Raw genomic sequence first — 5448 nt, forward strand, 5'->3', positions numbered from 1 at the left:
TTTTATTTATATCCTAAACATAAAACATCAAATATTAGAGAAACTAAGAAACCTATTAACATTTAATCTAACCCTCTTCCACTTTTCTTTCTTTGGTTCGTTTCTTTCTCTGTCACATATCTTTTTTTTTTTCTTTTTTAACTGCCACTCACTCTCAATTTGATGAAATTGTGTCAATTGCAAGAATTTATAACTATTTTGCTAACCTTTTCTTTGCAATCTATTAACACTAATGCTTGCTTGTCCACCAATAAATAAATCTTATTTTTGAGGACAAACAGTTTGAATGTAATGTTCTCTTAAACTACTAATTCACATTGTAGACACCAAATTTTTGGTGTAATTTCATTTTTAGTTTTTTATTTGTCGTGTTCGTTTTATTCGATTTTAGTTTTTTTTATTTTTAAGTTTTTAGCATAGAATTTCTTGAAAGTGGAAAAAGGAAAATTTGTTCACAAAAATATGTTTATTTTTTTTAAATTCAATCTTTGGGCACATTAGTTATTTTTATTAAGTTATTTTGAGAAAAAGAAAATGATGAAAAATACAAAATTAAAAATTAAAAATGACCATTGTTGTTAGTTTTGTTTAAAATTATTTTTTGTTTGTTTTGTTATTATTATTATTGCCTGGTTTGTGTATTTTTGTTATTTATTATTTTATTTCATCTTTTTCTGTAATTCTGAAAAAAAAAAAAAAAAAAAAAAAAGCTTGTCGCGGCATGCACGCTGCAATTTTTTGCAGCGTGCAAAGGACACTCACAGCAGACAATTGGAGGGCTGGATCTTACAGGGGTAACAAGCCCCTCATCCTCATCGTTGAGATAAGGGTTTAGGAGAATCGGGAAGTAGATATAAAAGGGAAGAAAGGTAGCCGCAACAGAGGTTTTTTTTTAGGGGGATAAAGGATTGACGGCTGAAAACTGGGCAGAGGGCTACGAAGAGAGAGTGAGGGATCAACGGGGAGGTTTAGAAGGCAACAAAAGAAAGAAAAAGGAGAGAGCTTTGACGGTTGAAGGCTGGGAAGAAAGAAACCAAAGGAAAGGTGACGGTTGAACAAATCAGAGAAGAGGACGGTCGGACAAAGGAAGCAGAGCATCCCAGTGACGACGGAAAACCAAAAAACCAGCAAAGGAAACCACCAGAGCAAGAGGAAAGACCGAAGCTTTCACTTTCTCTCCATCAATCAAAAAAGAAAGAATTTCAGGTATCTTCCTAAAACTGGTTTCCTTAGCCTTTCCAAGTTCTTTCGTGACTGAGTTGGAATCTTGCCTTTGGTTTTCTGTTTTGTTATTTTTTGTCGTTGTCTCTACCTGCTTCAATCTGGCCTGCGGAGTGTGTATCTCCAAATTTTGTTAGGCAGTGAGTTTGAACTCTAGAGTTTTGTGGGTTTGTTGATTCATTGGGTTTATTACATCGGATAAAAGCTGCTGAAAATAGCCAAAGTTTGCATCTTTTGCTTCTGGATTTTTGGGGGGGGAAAACACAAAGAGTCGCAGCACCAGAAACCAGCAAGTAATCAAATAAGTTCTTTGAAAACTACATATTTTGTTGCGAAGCTCCTTGTGCAAAAAGCTGTCAAAATTTTCTGGTCATACGCCTTGTTCTTTCTTACTTTCTTTGCCTAGATCAGTTTAGTTGATCGATGAATGAAGGTTATGTGAGTTTGAGGGTGGTGATATTGCAAGTCTGATTAGATTTCCTGCACGGACACAGTTGCACGATATAAGCTGCAGAATTGCGGCAACAAATTTGAGATTGTGGCTTTTCTCTGTTTTGACTTTTTTCGTTTAGCATGATTAGCTGCTGTATGTGATGTCGGTCTTATGGAAACTAATCAATATTGAGCTGGGAATTTGTTTGAGCTGTTTGGGTAATTGATGAGAGGTTTTGGCAGATATTTAGCAACCAGAAATGCAGCAGGCTTTACATTCGGCATGCTGAAATCTTTTGAGTGTTTAAATTACTTAGTCTGTTTGTTATTTGAATTTTTTTTGGAGAAGTGTTTAGGTGAAAGGTTTGGTTAAAGAAGGTGTGCTGAAGTCCCAAGTTTATGTTCGAAACCTGTTTTTTTTTATTTTGAAAGAAAGTTATGGGCAGATTTTCTGTTTTGCCGAAATTGAAAGAGGTTTGCGCATGAAAATTTTCCAGCACTTATATAATCACTTGCCAAGTTTTTTGTTTTAGTCTATTTTTAGATGTTGAAGTTATGTACTTGGTGGTTTAGTTTAGAGTTTTGGTTTTGTTTGAGAAAGTTTGATCAAAAGTTGCCTGGGGACATGAATTTGCAAACAGAAAGTGCAGTAATTGCTTGTTTCTTGTTGAAGAATGTTATCTTATGTTAGTCTGCATGCATGCAAAATAATTCTGAAAATTGCACTTTGACCCCTTGGTTTCTAACTAATGCCGCTATGACCCAACCAATTGAATAATTTCTTCAATCTGGTCCTTGGAGGTTTTAACTCTACAACTTCATGGCTTGTTTTGTTTCAATTAACTACCATGCTTTGTTTAAATTGCACTTCATGCATGAATTTAAGAGCTTTATGACCATGTGAGCTTGTGTTTGCCTATTTTTTTTAATTTTTGGCAAATAAATTGGTACCTTGACCATTTCTTTTATTTTGGAAGATAAATAAGTGATTTTACTTCATTGGGGCCCAATTTCAAGGGAGGTACACTCTATCTCTCATTTGCACTACATTTGACCTTACGTGCTCCTACGTGTTATGTGAATATGCATGTCTACGTTGCTTTCCTTACCTCCTTGCGTGCATTTACTTACTTTTACTTTTATTTAAATTTTATGGGGTATGTGTACACCTCTTGGCTTGTAATAGATAGGGCTCGGAGAGCATCTTGTCCATTTCCCTTTCCCCTTTTATGCTTTTATGGGGTATGTGTACACCTCTTGGCTTGTAATAGATAGGGCTCGGAGAACATCTGGTCCACTTCCCCCTTCCCCTTGGTCGCTTGTTCTTGTTGCTACATGTTTAATTGCTTTATTAGGCTCTTGCATCTAGTCGAGCATGCTAAGTGTTATGTGCTACGTGTTTATAAGTGTTGGACATGTCTACTCGCTTTCCATAGTGTGGATGAATGGAATGGATGAATGTACGTCACCACACTAGTCCAACGCTAGTTGTGGCTTCTTTTATTGTTTCCACTAGTCTAATGCTAGTAGGAATTCATAGAAAGGGCTAGTCCAACGCTAGACCCAATAGGATATTTCCTTTGTTTTTCATTAATGCATTATTTGCCTGTTCACTACATATCATGCATTTTTCCTTAGTTTTATCATCTGGCATGCTCCTCGATTCCCCTTTCCCCTCACTTTAGGTCTTGCATCTCATGCTAGTTAGGGTACATTTGCCTGAAGAGTCCCCTTCTGATAAGGGAAACGAGCGAGTGTGGCTACTCGATAGCCTTAGCACGCTAGTTCCCCCTTCTATCAAAGGGAAGATTAAGTCACAAAGTTAGGACTCCCCGTTCCCGTCTTGATGCATTCCTATAGGATTCATGCATTCTATTCATTCACTATCACATACACTTACTTTATATTCTAACCCTTTTTCCACATTCTCACTTCACACTACTTTTGGACGTTTTCACTTAACTACTCACACCTTACACTTTTATTTGCACACGTGCACCTTTATATCCCTTCACTTGCACACGAACACTTTTTATCTTCATTTGCACACCTCCACTTACATCCTATTATTTTTATCATTTTTCTCATTTCACACAAACTCACACTTTCACATGGCATGCATTCCACTCATTTTACGTCATTTAGGATTACGTGTGACCTCTCCAAAGGATCATTATTGGGCTTCACAATTAATGTGATTGGCACCACTCAACCTTTGAAGAGAAATTTCCCCCATGTCCCCCTAGGTCTAGGTTTTTGCATTCATATAGACATATCCAACACGCGATACATACCTTGGGTAGAAAAATTAGGAAAAATTGGTTTAAGTCACGCAACTAGCCTTGGCTAGGTCGAAGGGGTGCTTTGGATTTTTTATCCTTGCCTTCCCCTTCGTCAAATGTGACCCCCGATCCCTCTTTTGGTTACGTAGACCCAAAAGTTCTCAAAAAGGGTTTATTTACTTTTTTTTATTATTCAAAAACAAAAATCATTTTTGGGTGACTTGGTACACCCTAACTCTATACCAAGTGGCGACTCCATTTTTTATACAAAAAACCCTTTTGAACTTCACTTGGCCAAATCGTCGCATTCTAAGTCTCATGGCCTTTTACTTTTCACTTTGCACACGTTCACACATTACACACCACACATCACACATTCACACACTCATCGAAAAGTGGGGCGCGACACACATATATTGCAGAGATGGATTTACTTAAAAATAAAATCCTTCTCTTCAATACCAAAAAAAAAAAAAGAAGAAAAGAAATGGTCACCCGTGAGGGAAACGGGGCGGGAGTAGGAGAAATAGAAGCGAGAGAAAGGGGGTGGGGGCCAGGGGCAGTCTTTTGACAACGGCCCATCCCGTTGCCATCTCAAAAACCTATGTGCAGTTCGTGTTGCTATGGCAATTCAATTCAATATTCCTTCCCAGATTATTCATTCTTATTCTCTAGTTGTTGTGGAACGCAGGTGCAGCCCTCCACATGCAAGCCATAAAAAAGCAAATTTGATCATGCATTGTCAGGAAAGAATGAAGCAAAGAGGAAGAAATGAGCCATGAAATGGGGCTATGTATGTAATGAGTAAATTTAAGATCTTGGCCTTAGCAATATATTAACGTTGCAAATTTACCGTTGCAAAAAATAAACCTGATCGAAGTTGCTGACCAAAATTAGAGTCAAGCTCTTAAATTTTGTAATGGAGGCCCTGATGATGCGTGTAATGGGTATTACACGGTCACAATGTCACAATGGATGGCCCCGATGATGCGTGTAATGGGTATTACATGGTCACAATGGATGGCCGTGTAATACCCCCATTACAATGTCAGACATTACACCACCGTTGGAGATGCTCTTACCATGCTACCAGTCAAAAAGTATCTTTTTTATGACAAAAAAATACTGTTTATTATTGTAATGGCAACTGGAATTGATAACATTTAGTAATTAACTCCTATTTATTCATTGCCTATAATGGTGAGGAAGAAACTAATGAGGCTTGGATTTGCGTAGACGACGACTCTTGGCTTGTTTAAACTATTAGGAATGTGCTATCATATGCTCTCTTACCTTTTATTAAAAGTCAAATGTAGATTTTCATTCACAAAAGCAGAGACTTTTGAAATTTTTGAGCAATTAACTATTGACAATTGACTGCAAATTCATGAATGGTTTGAATCTCAAATTTTGATATTGTTTTTCTAATGATAAATAAAAAATACAAATCGATATATCAATACTGAGTTGAAAACCTCTCACCATCTCAAGTTTAATACAGTTTTATCTATAA

General features: G+C 36.9%; 1 long non-coding RNA gene across 1 annotated transcript; it reads left to right on the plus strand.

Annotated features, from left to right (window-relative positions):
- Positions 1 to 783: 783 nt before the first annotated feature.
- Positions 784 to 5170, plus strand: LOC113703129 (uncharacterized). The gene is made up of 2 exons (XR_011816967.1): positions 784 to 2674; positions 4627 to 5170. It is a non-coding gene; the product is annotated as an uncharacterized lncRNA (long non-coding RNA).
- Positions 5171 to 5448: the final 278 nt, after the last annotated feature.

The sequence above is a fragment of the Coffea arabica genome, chromosome 1e (genome assembly GCF_036785885.1).
Source record: "Coffea arabica cultivar ET-39 chromosome 1e, Coffea Arabica ET-39 HiFi, whole genome shotgun sequence".
Taxonomy (NCBI): domain Eukaryota; kingdom Viridiplantae; phylum Streptophyta; class Magnoliopsida; order Gentianales; family Rubiaceae; genus Coffea; species Coffea arabica.